This window comes from Schistocerca piceifrons, chromosome 4, assembly GCF_021461385.2.
Source record: "Schistocerca piceifrons isolate TAMUIC-IGC-003096 chromosome 4, iqSchPice1.1, whole genome shotgun sequence".
Taxonomy (NCBI): domain Eukaryota; kingdom Metazoa; phylum Arthropoda; class Insecta; order Orthoptera; family Acrididae; genus Schistocerca; species Schistocerca piceifrons.
The window spans coordinates 353,669,492-353,687,493 of record NC_060141.1 but is presented as its reverse complement, the minus strand read 5'-3'; the positions used below and the strand labels follow the sequence as shown (position 1 = coordinate 353,687,493).

At 44.7% G+C, this 18,002-nt stretch overlaps 1 protein-coding gene across 1 annotated transcript in view; it reads right to left on the bottom strand.

Annotated features, from left to right (window-relative positions):
• Nucleotides 1–13,124, bottom strand: part of LOC124796347 (laminin subunit gamma-1) — a 1,176,638-nt gene extending 1,163,514 nt beyond the window's left edge. The window contains exon 1 of the mRNA XM_047260489.1: nucleotides 13,027–13,124. The gene's annotated coding sequence lies outside the window, so the exon portion shown is untranslated. The remainder of the gene's footprint in view (nucleotides 1–13,026) is intronic.
• Nucleotides 13,125–18,002: the final 4,878 nt, after the last annotated feature.

The window sequence follows — 18,002 nt, the reverse complement described above, 5'->3', positions numbered from 1 at the left end:
AAAGGTTAGGGTTCAAACTCACATTCGGTTCTCCGCAGTCAGACAGTACAGGCTTCCCCTAAAACACTTCAGGTAAGCATTAGGATGGTTGAGCCAACAATGTCACAATGTTGGCTTCAAAACCGCCGCGAGCGTTATCCTAGTTTCATTTTGCATAATTGAGCAAATTTTCCGTCAGCGTCATCATCCTGCTGTTAATTGGCACCGCAAACTGAACTTCATTTCTTAAAAAAAAAAAAAAAAAAAAAGATAAGGTATATCTATGCATTCACCATATGCTCTGCGGTGTCTATGACATTGGCAGATACAGGGAATGCGAACGGACTAACAACAATTTTTTCACATTAATCCGATGACGTGTCTTTACGTCACACTGTCTGATTTCAGAAACAAACTAACTGGAATGGACAGAACAGTTAGTTGCCAAATTTACACGAAATCACTGTAATGACAGATCCTGCGCTCGGTTTGGTATTCGTTGTTTCTATTAACAGAGTCAGTGTTTATTCGGGATGTGTGAGTGGAGGATGATTATCTCTTGCACTACAGGGATTCGAAGCTGTTACCTCCTGGTCCGTTGTTGGCATTCTGCGTGCGTTACTGATCTCGAGCACTGACGCTTTCGTACATAGCCATGTAGAAAAACGACTGGACACTGCGACCAGCCAGGGCGTGATGTGTTTACTGGAATGCCCCACTTACACGAATTTGAGCTTGATTACCTAACTTATCCAACAAAGTACCGCACGCTAACATTTCATCACGAGAACACACAGGACGCAGTTTACGAGTCGTTTAGATAGCGGATGTGCTTCCTATCTCTCTCTCCACATCTTCAGCGCTTAAAATAACTTTACTGTCAGGAAGTCCATCCGGTCATGGAACACACAGCCGATATATATATGACGAACTCTTCAGCACTGTCGGAGCCCTTTTCGTGAAATCCAGGAAAATTCTGATAGAAGTGCATTGTGTGATATATTTCACGTGCCGTAGGTGTATTTGCTTCGTTCCTGTTTACACTGCACCGTTTATACATCTGCACCTACATAAGAACTCTGTGTGCCAACTTATGGTGGTCTGTGTTGGAGGACACATGGTAAACCAGAACGGTATGAGGGAAGAGAAATAGCTGATAGGCTCTATTGTTCCGTATACGCAGGACAGATATAGTGGCGAAGCACCTAGCCTTTCTGTGAATCTTCTGTATTTCCTCGGGTAATCCAGTGTGGTAACAGCCACAAACCGCTTAACAATATACAAGAACTGGCCAAACGACGGTTTTATAAGAGATTTACCAGTAAAAATTTCAGCGTTGTGACCTTCGTGAACAGGCTTAAAGAGTAACAGAGAGTTATAAACATTCTATGCCACAACGTCTATATACTATCTGATCAAAAGTATCTGGACAATCCTATGGAATGCGGAACTGAGCGTTAGATGTGAAGAGAGGCGACCAAGCAGTATAAAAGGAGGCGGGGCGTATTGTGTTGTCAATAGAGAATCAGTTACAGCAGCATGGATCGGTCAGGACGGCCGAGCGACTACGAACGTGGACTAGTCATTGCATGCAACGTAAGAACAAATCCATCAGGGACATTCCAGCCCTTCTAAAGCTGCTCAGTTCGACTGTTGGTGATGTGCCTCTGAAGTGAAAACGGGAAGGAACAATCACATCAAAGCCAAGACCATGTAAACCTCACTTACTGAAGGACTGGGGGCCGTACAGCTAAACATGAAATCAGCGGGAGATATCTATCACTCATGAGTTCGGAATTGCTACCAACAGTCCATCTAACACAATGACTGTGCGCCGGGAGTTAAAAAAAATAGCGTTGAGCAGCTCCTCATAAGTTCAAAATGGCTCTGAGCACTATGGGACTTAACATCTGAGGTCATCAGTCCCCTAGAACATAGAACTACTTAAACCTAACTAACCTAAGGACGACACACACATCCATGCCCGAGGCAAGGATTCGAACCTGAGACCGTAGCGGTCGCGGGGTTCCAGACTGAAGCGCCTAGAACCGCTCGGCCACTCCGGCCGGCTTCTCATAAGTCACACATTTCTATACTCAATGGTACGTGACATTTAATGTCGCGTAGAGCGACGTCACTGGACAGTGGATGACCAGAAACGAGTGATTCGGAGAAATGAATCACGCTGTACGGTGTGGCGACCAGATGGATGGGTTTGTGTTTAGCGAATGCCTGGCGTATCTTAGCTGTGTAATGCCAACAGTGGAGGTGCTGTTACGGTATGGGGGAGTTTTTCCTGGGTGGGGCACGGCCTCCTTATTTCACTTAAGCAAACACTAAAAGCGGAAGGATATGAACACATTTTACAGCCACTGTGGATTGAGTACAGTAGAGGAGCAGTTCGGAGACGATGATTGCACCAGCATGACAATGCACGCTGTCATAAGGTAGCATCTGTGAGATAAAGGTTTGTGGACAATAAGATGCTTGAAATGGACTGGCCTGCGCAGATTCCAGACCTGAACTCGGTGGAACCACTTTCATATGAGTTAGAACGTTGACTTCGCTCCAGATCGCAGCGTCCAACATTACTTTATTCTCGGGTTTCGACTCTAGAGGAAGAAAGGGCTGCGATTCCTCCAAGGGCATTCGTGCAGCCAACTGATGGTGCCTCCAGCGGAGTTCAAACCGTCATAGAGGCGAAAGGTGGGCAAACGTCTTACTAATGTCCACTAATGGGTGTCTGGGCCAATGGCCTTGCCGCAGTGGTAACACCGGTTGCCGTCAGATCACCGAAGTTAAGCGCTGTCGGACTGGGCTAGCACTTGGATGGGTGACCATCCAGTCTGCCGACAGCTGTTAGCAAGCGGGGTGCACTCAGCCCTTATGAGGCAAATTGAGGAGCTACTTGATTCAGAAGTAGCGGCTCCGGTCTCATAAACTGACATACGGCCGGGAGAACGGTGTGCTGACCACATGTCCCCCTTATCCGCATCCAGTGACGCCAATGGACTGAGGATGACACGGCGGCCGGTCGGGCGGAGTTTAGTTAAGTACTGTCTCGGTACTCCTCATCAGGCAGTATATATTTCATGAAGGAACACTCCTGCCACACTTCTTTGAGATAGACAGAGTGCTACTTTAGGTTATTCCGATGCTTCTCTACTAACTTCGACGTACTGGATTCTGTGTGTTATGAAGTATTCAGTTCACCAGTTCCGATATCGTGATAAGTGCTTATTTTGATTACTAGGCGAAACTTCGAAGCTGTTCCAATGGCTTTCCTACTTTCCTTTAAAAAAAAAAAGTTTTTAATGTTCAATATAGATATAGATATTTGGATATCCAAGGAATACCTACGTGATACGTATGTTTGCACTTGTTTAATTTTTTTGCTGAAAACCTGACTGAATGAAGGAACTGTGTTACGGAATGAATATCTATGAAACTGTAGAAGGCAGAAAAGATTTCATAATTGTGTAAGTAAGCACAGTCTGTCGTTTTTAAACTGAAATATATGTATTTAATAATACCGGTTAATTTAATAAAATTAGCCTTTTAGTACCTTTATCATCGTTATCTGTATCGCGCTTGGTACAAAATCGTACCAAGCGGCTTTCCCTTTCATTCCTCTACCCTCTTCCAGCCTCTCGTCCTTTTCCTACTATCGAATTCATCACCCATCAAAATTAAATTTTCGTCTCCATTGACTTTTTGATCATGTTTTTCGTGTCACAATATAGGGTGTTCGGAAATTCCCGTTAAAAACTTCTATGAGTTGTAGAGCGGAGTGAGTACATATTCCAATATTTTGAACAGGTAGCCACGTCTGGAAACGTACCATTTCCGGTCTACAATGGTTTCACTTCAGATGTATAACGCGTCCACGTCTGCTGAGGGAAGGAGAGAAGTCTCAGAGTTCCCTATTCTGGTATGTAACAGGGTAAAAAGGGTGACGTGTACTACGTCAGACGGTCACCTGATGTAATGCATCAATAATGTTCGGCACTTATCAAATGCTGGGTTTTTCCATGTTTTGGAATAATTAAACACGTATTTTTTAAGTGCTAGTACAAATAAATATGATTACGTGATAAATGGATATTTTGTTATGTTTCTTTTCGAATTGTTACCTGATAATTGTACTACGTCACGCCTAATTCAGTTTCTCAAGCGGAAGAGTTACACATCTGAATCGAAACCGTGGTAGAGCGGGAACGGTACTTTCCGGACATGGGTTCCTATTCAAAATATTATGTACTCACTCCCTGTACAAGAATTTACGGCAATTTTAGAACACAGCTTATATTCTGTCTGGCCTGACGGTGTAGTGATAAAGTGCATGCGTGGAAAACGAAAGGTCCAGGGATTGAATCCCGGGCCGCTCGGGGTAGCCGCTCGGTCTAGGGCACCTTGTCACGGTTCACCTGGCTCCCTGCCCCCCCCCCCCTCCTCCCCCCTGCACCACACCCCACCTGTCGGAGGTTCGAGTCCTCCCTTGGGCATGGGTATGTGTGTGTGTGTGTGTGTGTGTGTGTGTGTGTGTGTGTGTGTGTGTGTGTGTGCGCGTGTGTGTGTGTGTGTTGTCCTTAGTGTAAGTTAGTTTATGTTAGATTAAGTAGTGAGTAAGCTTGGGGACCGATGACCTCAGCAGTTTGGTCCCTTAGGAACTTACCACAAATTTCCAAAAAATTGAGTCCCGGTCAGATCACGTAAATTTTTAGTCTGTCTTTAATCTAGCCTTCACCTCTTAACGGGGTGAGGAGTCACCAGGAAAGACCCGTGGTTCGGATTCCACGTTAAATTGCAGGTTCCATCTCCTCGCTTGGATAACTGGGGTAGGTTAGGGACACACAAGTCGCTAAAATGGCATAAATTAAGACATGCATCCGGCTCGTCGAGTCACACAAAGAATTATACATTCTTTCAATTCTTCGCATTCTGCGTATGTAGAAGGCGTACAAAACTTAGTACTGTGTTGGATGTTGCCTTCACGTTTGACTTGCCTAAAACAGTGGTTTACAATACCATACATAGCAGCTTACGCGTATTCCTGCTCTCTTATTCATTATTCGACCTACTTCTGCATTCCCTATTTGATTTTGTGCTGATAAACCTGTACTGACGTAACCAGAAATCCTGTTCTCCCTGCCCCTGACTTATTTGCTTCCCGCAATGTCTTCAACGTATCGACGTCCCTTTTCCAATTTTTCGATCTACCTACCCGATTAGGGATCTGAAAGATTTGCGTTTGGGAATCGGCAATAGGTCTAAGTTGTACATGTTTGTTTCGTTACAAACAGAACTGTAAAAAGATGCAGTAAAGGAGTTGATTAGAGGGTTCTAGGAGTAAAGCTCTGAAACAATAGAGTTTTGCAACAATAACTGCTCGTAAAATATGTTCATGTGTGAGATGGGTACTACGAGCGCTTCGGAAATTCACTTGCGCAGGTATAGAAACTACAGGGCTATTACAAATGATTGAAGCGATTTCATAAATTCACTGTAGCTCCATTCATTGACATATGGTCACGGCACACTACAGATACGTAGAAAAACTCATAAAGTTTTGTTCGGCTGAAGCCGCACTTCAGGTTTCTGCCGCCAGAGCGCTCGAGAGCGCAGTGAGACAAAATGGCGACAGGAGCCGAGAAAGCGTATGTCGTGCTTGAAATGCACTCACATCAGTCAGTCATAACAGTGCAACGACACTTCAGGACGAAGTTCAACAAAGATCCACCAACTGCTAACTCCATTCGGCGATGGCATGCGCAGTTTAAAGCTTCTGGATGCCTCTGTAAGGGGAAATCAACGGGTCGGCCTGCAATGAGCGAAAAAACGGTTGAACGCGTGCGGGCAAGTTTCACGCGTAGCCCGCGGAAGTCGACGAATAAAGCACACAGGGAGCTAAATGTACCACAGCCGACGGTTTGGAAAATCTTATGGAAAAGGCTAAAGCAGAAGCCTTACCGTTTACAATTGCTACAAGCCCTGACACCCGATGACAAAGTCAAACGCTTTGAATTTTCGGCACGGTTGCAACAGCTCATGGAAGAGGATGCGTTCAGTGCGAAACTTATATTCAGTGATGAAGCAACATTTTTTCTTAATGGTGAAGTGAACAGACACAATGTGCGAATCTGGGCGGTAGAGAATCTCACGCATTCGTGCAGCAAATTCGCAATTCACCAAAAGTTAACGTGTTTTGTGCAATCTCACGGTTTAAAGTTTACGGCCCCTTTTTCTTCTGCGTAAAAAACGTTACAAGACACGTGTATCTGGACATGCTGGAAGATTGGCTCATGCCACAACTGGAGACTGACAGCACCAACTTCATCTTTCAACAGGATGGTGCTCCACCGCACTTCCATCATGATGTTCGGCATTTCTTAAATAGGAGATTGGAAAACCGATGGATCGGTCATGGTGGAGATCATGATCAGCAATTCATGTCATGGCCTCCACGCTCTCCCGACTTAACCCCATGCGATTTCTTTCTGTGGGGTTATGTGAAAGATTCAGTGTTTAAACCTCATCTACCAAGAAACGTGCCAGAACTGCGAGCTCGCATCAACGATGCTTTTGAACTCATTGATGGGGACATGCTGCGCCGAGTGTGGGAGGAACTTGATTATCGGCTTGATGTCTGCCGAATCACTAAAGGGGAACATATCGAACATTTTTGAATGCCTAAAAAAACTTTTTGAGTTTTTATACGTGTGTGCAAAGCCTTGAGAAAATATCTCAAATAATAAAGTTATTGTAGAGCTGTGAAATCGCTTCAATCATTTGTAATAACCCTGTATATTCAGATTTCATTTTATCCGTCTTTGGCAGGTTCTTAAACTACTGTGAGAAAGTTTATTACTATTATCAATATTATTCACTAATACAATTACGAATTTCAGTCAGTTTTCAGGGTCCCTCACGCGTCGGTCGGGATACGTAGCTTACATTAGATGTTTGAGATGCATTGTAACAATAGGTGGCAATCAGAGAGAGAGAGAGAGAGTATAATCATTCTAGAAATGATAATAATTAATAATAAACGACAACACAACGTGAGCCGTCACTAAATCTTAAGTTTTTTGTTTACGGTAGGTTTCGGGTGCTTTTCTCTATCAATTCTGCATCTACATGGATACTCTGCAAATCACATTTAAGTGCCCGGCAGTTCGGGTGTTTAGCTCATGGGCACCGCTCCTGGGAAAAAACGATGTGCAGATGTATCTGTAGTCCTATGCATCTAACAGTGAATGAGTAAAACTCAGATACAGAGCTGGCGAGGAAAGTGCACAACGCAGGTGCACTTACTTCGACATCGGCGGTTTTCCAGGAGCAGTCCACGTGAATTAAACACCGGAACTGCCACCTGATCACACAGCAAAACCTCCGAAACATATAATAAATAAACAGCTGTCGGTACAGTGACTGGTTGCACTCTGTTTTATTTATATTTGGAACGGTCGCTGAAACAGCTTACCAACCCTGTGTACATCCACCGATAATTGTACGATACAAGCTAAATTACAATGAATGAAAACTGAATCAAAATAAGAGGAATAAAAAAGCGTATCTACGATATTGGGCAACCGAGTCTTTGTACAGAAATCAAAGGCTATCGTAAAAATTGTTTTGTATCCGTCAGTGATTCGGGTTCCCCGCCTAGCAAGGACGTGGAGATGTCAGACCAGGCTGCGAGCGGCGGCTGCGGACCGCCGTCGTAAGGGGAGCCACCGCCGAGATACGCGCTTCACTTGGCGCCACTCACGTCGACTGCTTGTCGCTGAGCCTGTGGCTCGGGTTCGCGACGCGGCTCACTCTTTGCTGCACTTTGTAGGTGTTTGTATCGCGCCACTGCACAGCCAAGTTGACTTAGTTTGTTTCCGTTCTCGTGCGGTTACTGATCTGGAACTGTTGAATTGCTATGCCGATTTCGCTACGGACTTGTTAGCGTTTCGTTCACTTCATGAACTCAGTCTGTCGCGGACTTAAGAACATGTGTTCGTTTCCCTGCGGTTCGGTGTACCCATCGGAGCAACTGACGATAAATGGGTTCTACGCATGCCACGCAGAATAGAAAAAATTGAGCTGCCGTTCTTTCGATAAATCGAGACTTCGCTCAATTTCTGAAAGCTTAAAAGTATGTAAGCCTAATTATATCTTCGATAGGATGCTAGGAGTTTGTTCACTATTATAGTATCTTTGAAACAGACGCAATCTAAAACAGAAGGAACTGAGAGTAATTAATAGTGAAGTAGGTATGAGGAATCCTGTCGTCAAAGGATGTCCATCACAACAAAATTGTCTGGCAAGGCGTTTTGTAAAATAAGAGAGAACTCCTGACTATGGACCTCAAGTACAATATTACGGCGTGGACGGAGGAGCTGGGAAATGATACCAGAATTCCTACTGGACTATTTTCACAATAAGACAAAAGTAATTCATCGCTAGAAAGTGAATACAACACTGCTAACGTTCTCCCCCCCCCCTCCTCTCTCTCTCTCTCTCTCTCTCTCTCTCTCTCTCTCTCTCTTTCTCTCTCAGGTCAGAGGTTTCCCGCAGGAGGTTGGGCTGCTGCATAACGCTTGCAGCACGTGGCGATGGAGCAGGTACAGGGGCGGATATGTTGCGTGACTTTGCTTTGCATGAGTCTGTGTAATTGTGAGGCGGAACAAGTAATATCCACGCCGCACACGGCGAGAAGGAAGCTTGGACGATAAAAAACGCGAAAGTAAAAATTACACTGAACGAAACCATTACCCGTAAAATTTACGTGCGTGTGGAGACAAAAGCTGTAGAAGTACTGCTACACGAAACGCTTCGTCTATACTGCCTGAGATGCATTAATCTCACATCACGGCAATTCTTTCGCACTTCTGGAGTGTTGTAGGAGAATTCTACCAACGCGAGACAGCGTAAATAATTTGAACTTAAAAAAAAAAAATGGTTCAAATTGCTCTGAGCACTATAGGACTTAACTTCTGAGGTCATCAGTCCCCGTCCCCTACAACTTAGAACTACTTAAACCTAACTAACCTAAGGACATCAGACACATCCATTCCCGAGGCAGGATTCGAACCTGCGACCGTAGCGGTCGCGCGGTTCCAGACTGTGGCGCCTAGAACCGCTCGGCCACTCCGGCCGGCATTTGAACTTCTCTGATGTACGAGGGCCTGCCGACAAGTAGTGGCTCCGAATTTTTAATGTGAAAACTCTTAAAGCTTTTTAAATAAATCAAACGTTATTAAAATTTTACAACTTTATTCTTCATGTCTACACTAAGGAGCTTCGAATGGTGGCGTGTAACATGGCGGTTTGTAACGTAACTATATCGGTGCGCGAGATAGAGCGTGCTGTAGCCGAGGGTCGGCTTTGAAGAGTTCGTTCACACACTGAGTACCCTCTCCTTGTGTTCATTCTCACTGATCTTCCTTCATACAGTCCCGGCCGCCGTGGCCGAGCGGTTCTACGAGCTTCAGTCCGGAACCACGAGGCTGCTACTGTCGCAAGTTCGAATAATGCCTCGGGCATGGATGTGTGTGATGTCCTTAGGTTAGTTAGGTTTAAGTAGTTCTAAGTTCTAGGGGACTGATGACCACAGCAGTTAAGTCCCACAGTGCTCAGAGCCATTTGAAGCATTTGGCCTGTTTAAGAAAATGTCGCGATATTCGCCTAATATACTTTAGTTAAGCTTCAAGAAATGTAGCGATGTATTCTCAGTCAGGAATTTGAACCCCATTACTTCAGAAAATAACAATTCGCCCTACACATGATACCGAAATGTAAGGTCAATTTTGAGGCAATGGGTGTGGAAAGGTGACCCCCTGTCACTTGATTGAGAGGTATCAAGCTGGAGTAAATGTCTCCTTCAGATCTCCAAAAGTGGAATTTTGCATTTCCTAACATGGACTGTGGTAAAAATATCTAAGTACTGTATCTACTTTAGCTGACTTGTCAGCGTCTCTCCACGAGCTACATTTTAATTTTGCCATAGCGGATCTCCCAGCTAAAGTGTGACTATACTTATCTAAGACGTCTATACACGACACTTCGTTAATGCTTCGAGATTTAGCAGACATTGTGATCAACGTACACCATGGTAACACTCTTACACTTTCTCACAAGGATATTATAACGAAATTCTTTGAGATGAATTACACTTGCCGTGCTATGTCTAATGCAATGCATATCATTTCTTAATAATCTGTGTAGCTTTTGTACCCTGTTCTGATGTTTCCCGAGATGAACTTGAGAAACCCTGAAGGCCACAGTATACACTCACTCAAAGGTTGACCTGTACGATTCTAAAATTGATATCCAATTCTAGTCTACGGCAGAATTCGAACCTGCGACCCTGTTGAAATGGGCTACCTACGTGGCGAACATAGCTAACTGGATCAAATGATGTAATTTTTCAGTTTCTTAAGCGTAACATAACGAACCTTAATATATTTGGGATATACAGTGTGTAAAATATGTGCCACTAACTATAATAGTTTATTTACTGTTCATGGAACTATACACTTATTTTGCTCATCTTTCGCAACACTATACTATGTACCTATGTAACAAGTGCTGCTTTAATACGATGCGCATTGTAGGGGTTCTCGATAAATCGAGTTCCAAAGTTTTACGAGCCTATTGAATACCATACGAGAGTGCTAACCGTCAATGAGCAGCGCTAGTGCAGCCTGCAAAGTGGCAGACTAGAATTCTGGTACTTCTTCATTCGAGCCTCTTCATTCTACCAACAAACACTTTCTTCGGAAAGGGACAACAATAACGGTGTTAATCATTGTGGTACTTTCGTGGCGAGATGTACTCTAAATACAATAAGAAACCGTGTTGTAACGAACATATAATTATCGATGCATTCAGGGCTGTACCTGCTTTGCGTAATCTCCATTGTATTTTCCATACACGCGTGAATATAACGATGACCCCGTGAGCCACGAATAACAGCGAAGGGTTTACTGTCGAATAACTTTTCCATAACTACAATTTTTCACGGTCAATTTCATTACGATTCCAGTCGGGCCTGGTAACCAAGCGGCAAAGCGGGTGACTGGAAACCACGAGGTCACGGGATCTAGACCCGGCAAGACAACAGAAACTTTCAGTATGTCTTTAATCTAACCTTCACGTCTCAACCATGGTAGAAGTCGCTAGGAACGACACGTTATTTGGATTCAGCGTTCAACTGTATTTCCCCTTCCCATGGCTGGATAACTGGGGAAGACCACAGACACGCAAATAGCCAAAGTGGCGTCCAATAGAAGGACTTGTACCTGGCCACTAGCGGTTCTAGGCGCTCAGTCCGGAGCCGCGCGACTGCTACGGTCGCAGGTTCGAATCCTGCCTCGGGCATGGATGTGTGTGATATCCTTAGGTTAGTTAGGTTTAAGTAGTTCTAGGTTCTAGGGGACTGACGACCTCAGCAGTTAAGTCCCATAGATGTTAAGTCCCATAGTGCTCAGAGCCATTTGAACCATTTGTACCTGGCCATTGAATCACAGGCAATTATTATCACGATTCCTTATTATACCTCGATTATACCTAGCCATAAATGTATAGCAATGATTACCTTTATTACTATCAACGTTCCTTTCTGAATAAACGTGGTTGTGGAGATATCAGCGCTTGGCGGGAGATTAGAAAAAAAAGTAAATTGGCCAGATGCGACTAGAACTCTCGCTTGAGGATTCCGTACTAATTTAGTTATTTTTATAGACTTTTCATCCATTCCAGGAATCGAGAATATCGACGATGTTCGCCTGTTATCAACATCGATTCTGGGAAGATACCGGTCCGGGGATTCCAAAACTCTCAGGAAAGTGTTAATATAAAGTTTGAAGTCAGGTAACAAATGAGAAAGAAAAATTATTTTCGTGTGATATAATTAAAAATTAACAATTTTCTGATTACTTTCTTTACTTGTACTGTGGAACCAAGCTTTTCCCCAAATTTCATGACTCTAGGTCAGTGGAATTAGTTTTGATAAGTGAGTTTGCGAGTATCAAAATATGCGACATAAATAGCCATATCTTTTGACTTCATTGGCTTAGAAGCGTACATTTATTACACCACCAAGGGACCAAGACCTCAGTTGGTGACGTAAATTTCTATTTGATACGTCTACCCGTTCTTAAAGAAATAGCATCTTAATAGACGGACGGACAGACAGTCAGTCAGGGAACAAATGACAAAAAATTTTCACAATTTTTGGATTTTTTGTCTAGGTTTACTGTGAAACCTTGTTTCTTGTCAAATTTCATGATTCTAGGGCAACGGGAAGTACCCTATAGGTTCGATGAGTGAGGTGAGTATCAAAATATGTGACATAAATGGTTGTATCCTTTGATTTCGTTGACTTAGAACCTTCAGTTTTTTGTACCGCTAAGCGACCGTAGACAATATGTGACATATTTATAACATGATATATCTACCCGTTCCTGAGAAAAGGAGTTCTTAAGAGTCACGTAGACAGACAGACAACAAAGTGAACCTACAAGGGTTCCGTTTCTACCGACTGAGGTAGGGATCCTTGTAAAGGAGGCATTCGAACGCAGCAGGTACTGAATTCTAGTCTGCTACCCTAGTCAGTTGCACAAACGCCGCTATTCGCGGTTAGCGCTCTCGTACTGGCATTCAACAGGTTCGTAAAACTTTGAACCTCAACTTAGCGAAAACGTTTCAGGATCACATCGTGTTAGAGCAGCATTCGTTAGATCTAAACACGCCCTAGAAATTTCCGAAAAATACCCAAAGTCCTTCGTTCATTATTTATTAGACTTTCGTGCAGTTTTGATGGAGTCCATCTGGCGAAACCGTCGAAGGTAGGCGCTCGTAGCACCTGAAGCAACGTCGGCACTAAAGACCCTGTCGTCGACGGTGCTTTCAATCGTAATCGGGGATCTGCCTGATGAAGTAACGTGGGTAAGATGGAAGCAACCACTCGAGTTGGGATATCACTGCGCGGGAGAACACTGGGCCGGCCGAGTATCACACGCGCTGCCGGCGGCACCTGTTGCGGCCGGGACTCACCTGTGGCTTGCCGGTGTCGTCATAGCAACGGATGCGGGCGCCGCGCGAGCCGGGCGCCGGCGCGGCCGCGTCCTCGTAGGGCCCAGCCTGCTGCGCCCGCACCGCAGCGGCCAGCGCCACCGCCGCCGCCAGCGCCGCCCACCACCCGGAGCCGCTCCACATGCCGCTAGCCGCTGTCCCGGTCCCGCTACGCGACTGCGCACACTACTCCGCGATCCGTCCGGCTGGAGCGCGCGCCGCCGACTGGCGCGGGGAGCCCGGCGCGCCCGCCCTGCCGCCGCGGCCCATTCAGCTCCTCCCACGCCGCCAGCGCCGCCGGCCGGCCGCCCATTCAGCCGCACGCGCCCAAACCCACCGCCGCACCTGTGCCTGTACCCGTTTACCGCTACGGCGACGCGCCGCTGCCGCTGCGTGCCATTATCCTAGCGGGTCTCCCTGAGGTCGTCTCTGCCACCCGACCGTCAGTCTGCTTTGCAATACCGACTTTCTGTCTGAATCGACCTCTCACGTTAGGTACACCTCACAAAGGTAGCGCATACACTGAGGTGACAAAAGGTCATTGGATACCTCCGTGATATCCTGTCGGACCTACTTCTTATGTTCAACATTTGCATCTGGTGTTTAATAGCTGAATATAACATCAATGTGCACCCCTTTTTAATTAAAATGGATCAGTTCTGAATCAATTAACCTCAACACTGCCACTGCAGTTCAATCTGGAGTCACAGGGCCTTATTACTTTCTTTGCGTTATCCGACATTGCGGCAGTTTTGCACTCTCTGTTGATCTGTTAGTCAATTACCTGGGGTGAACACATGCCAAAACCAGATAAGTGATGGGTGGGGTGTTACACTGTCAACCCGACATGGTACGGATCCCACACTAATGAGCAATACTCGAGTATAGGTCGAACGAGTGTTTTGCAAGCCACCTCCTTTGTTGATGGACTACACTTTCTAAGGACTCTACCAATGAATCTCAACCTGGCACCCGCTTTACCAACAAGTAATTTTATATGATAATTCCACTTCAAATTGTTCCGTATGCATACTCCCAGATATTTTACAAAAGTAACTGCTAGCAGTGTTTGTTCCGCTATCATATAATCATACAATAAAGGATCCTTCTTTCTATGTATTCGCAATACATTACATTTGTCTATGTTAACTGTCAGTTGCCACTCCCTGCACCAAGTGCCTATCCACTGCTTATCTTCCTTCATTTCGCTGAAATACTCTAATGCTGCAACTTCTCTGTATACTACAGCATCAGTACCGACTTTCTGTCTGAAGCGACCTCTCACGGTAGGTACACCTCACAAGGTAGCGCTTACAGTGAGGTGACAAAAGGTCACTGGATTTCTCCGTGATATCCTGTCGGACCTACTTCTGCCCGGCGTAGCTGTTATAAGAGTCGAGGGGCACGAAAAGGAAGCAGTGGCTAAGAAGGGAGTGAGACAGGGTTGTAGCGATCCCCGATCTTATTCAGTCTGTACATTGAGAAAGCAGTAAAGGAAACAAAAGAAAAATTTGGAGTAGGAATTAAAGTTCAGGGTGAAGAAATAAAAACTTTGAGGTTTTCTGGTGACACTCTGATTCTGTCAGAGACAGCAAAGGACTTGGAAGAGCAATTGAACGGAACAGACAGTGCCTTGAAAAGAGGATATAAGATGAACATCAATAAAAGCAAAACGAGGATAATGGAATGTAGTAGAATTAAATCAGGTGATTCTCAGGAAATTAGATTAGGAAATGAGGCACTTAAAGAAGTAGATGCTATTTGGGCAGCCAAATAACAGATCATGGCTGAAGTAAGGAGGATATAAAATGGAGACTGGCAATGGCAAGGAAAGCGTCCCTGAAGAAGAGAAATTTGTTAACACCGAGTATAGATTTAAAAGTCAGAAAGTCCCTTCTGAAAGTATTTCTATGGGGTGTAGCCATGTATGGACGTGAAACATGGACGCTAAACAGTTAAGACAAGGAGAGAACATGTAATGTCTCTGTCACTGTCGCCAAATTTAATATTTTTTTTTTGTGGTATTCAAAAAAAATTTAAAAACCTCTCTCTCACCGGCCTGATTTAGCTTCACTGATCAGGATAGTAGAAACATGCGTATATTAAGGGAATTTTCATTCACAAAGCAGGCTTATCACATTCACACAGTTCAATACTGTTCTATCCTGATTAAATTGCGCTTAACTTAGATTCCATAAGGCAGTGAAACAATTTCGAAGTCTCGGTGCGATGAAAATTGTCAGTCGATGTCCTGAAAACATTTGTAATAATTATTAACTTTCGATGATCACATGGGGAAGACCGGAGATCTGCTGGTAAGACCGTGTTAGCCTTTTTTTAAAGTAATAAACTGGATATCTTGAGCATACAAAACGGCAGGTTCGTCCAGTGTAAATAAGACGTTCCCCACTGATCCCGTGCTACGCAGCGTAGTAAACAGACACTGTCAATAATAATCAGTTAAGTAATATGCGAACACACTTAGTTTAGTTCAAGTATTAAGTTCCTTCTCATACAGAATCTCATCAAGATGGCGACTAGCTCAACAATACATACATATAAATCCTCCTTCTTTCACGGCTAATCGGCAAGATCTCCTTCATTCTTTTCATAAGAGAAAACATAGATAGCAGATAAGCTATTCCATGGAGTAAGTAGACGCTCCAAGGAATAATAGGGCTTGATACTACTTTGCATTGATGAAATTTCTGAAAATATCGCGGAGAGACCGCTGTAAGAAACATTACAAACAGAAGCTTTTGAAATGTGGTACCACAGAAGAATGCTAAAGATTAGATGGGTAGATCACGTAATCAATGCGGAAGTACTGAATAGAATGGGAGAGAAGAGAAAATTTGTGGCAAACCTGACTAAAAGAAGGGATCGGTTGGTAGGGCACATTCTGAAGCATGAAGGGTTTCGCGAATTTAGTACTGGAGGAAAGCATCGAGAGTAAAAATCGTATAGGGAGGCCAAGAGATGTATGCAGTAAGCAGATTAAGTTGGATGTAGGTTGCAGCTGTTACCCAGTTTGTGGCAAACCTGACTAAAAGAAGGGATCGGTTGGTAGGGCACATTCTGAAGCGTGAAGGGTTTCGCGAATTTAGTACTGGAGGAAAGCATCGAGTGTAAAAATCGTATAGGGAGGCCAAGAGATGTATGCAGTAAGCAGATTAAGTAGGATGTAGGTTGCAGCTGTTACCAGAGATGGGGGCTTGTTCAAGATAGAGTATCACGGAGAGCTGCATCAACCAGTCTTTGGACTGAAGACCGCAGCAACAACAACAACAGGCAGCATCTCGACATGGCATGGACACGACAAGTCCTTGAAACTCTCCTACGGAAATACTGAGTCATCTTGTTTCTAAAGCCGTCCAAAGTTGCTAAAGTGTTGTTGGTGCCTGCAAGAATTGACCTCTCGAGTTATGTCCCATAAATGCTTCGACGGTATACATGTTGGGCGATCTGGGTGGTCAGATTATATGTTCGCATAGTCCAGGATATTCTTCAAACGCCGGCCGCTGTGGCCGAGCGGTTCTAGGCGCTTCAGTCTGGAACCACGCGACTGTTACGGTTGCAGGTTCGAATCCTGCCTCGTGCATGGATGTGTGTGATGTCCTTAGGTTAGTTAGGTTTAAGTAGTTGTAAGTCCCATAGTGCTCAGAGCCATTTGAACCATTTGAACCAGTCAATGATATGTTCAATTAGACCAGAAGACACTCCGCCTAAACACAGCCCGCATCATTGTTGAGACACCATCACTTCGCACAGCTCTTGTTGACAACTATGCTTCGTGGTGTCTGTGTCACACTCGAACCGTACCATCAGCTCTTGCCAACTGCAACCGACTAGGTGACGTAGTGGTTAGCACAGTACGCTCGCATTCGGGAGCACTACGGTTCAAACCGGCGTCCAAACATCCTGATTTAGGTTTTCCGTGATTTCCCTAAATCGCTGCAGGAAAATGCCGGGATGGTTTCTCAGAAAGGACACGGCTGATTTCCGTCCCCACCCTTCCCTAACACGATGGGACCGTTGTCCTCGCTGTTTGGTCCCGTCCGCCTAACCAACCAAACATCCAGCTGAAATAGGGACTCATCTGTCCAGGCCTCCAGTCGTCTACGGTCCAACAGATATGGTCACGAACACAACGAGAGGAGCTGAGGTAAAGTCGTCATGCTGGCGAAGGTACTCTTGTCGGTCGTCTGCTGCCGTGGTCCGTTAACGCCAGATGCACCCCACTGATCTAACGGAAACTTTCTTCGTAAATCTCAGATATCTGCAGTTATTTCAAGCACTGTTGCTTGTCAGTTAGCACTGACAGCTCTACGCAAACACCGCTGCTCTCGGTCGTTAAGTGAAGACAGTCCTCATCTGCTTTGTCTTTGGTGAGAGGTCATGCCTGAAATCTGGAATTCTCGGCACACTCTTGACACTGTAGACCTCGGAATATTGAATTTCCTAACGATTATCCGAAATGGAATGTACCATGCGTCTGGCTCCAACTACCATTCCGCGTTCAAAGTCTGTTAATTCTCGTGGTGCGGCCATAATCGTATCGGAAACCTTTCCACGTGAATCACCTGAGTACGAATGACAGCTCCGCCAGGGCACTTCCCCTTTATACCGTGTGTACGCGATACTACCGCCATGTGTATATGTGCATATGGCTACCCCATGATTTCTGTCACCTTAGGGTAAATCAGCTGTAGATACGTCACGAGCGGACCGGTTACATCTGTATGAGAGGACTAATATCAAACACAGCTAAGTCCATTCTGATATTTCTACGGGAGAAGCGGAAAATTGAAAAACATATTGCCAATATAGGCACGCTTGTGAAATTTTTTATCTGCATTCTTTCATGACAAACTAATGATTTTCGTGGCAAAAAGCTGTATCTAAGTCGTACAAATGGGTTAAAAGCTGGACTTGTCCGCCTTTGACACTAACTACTA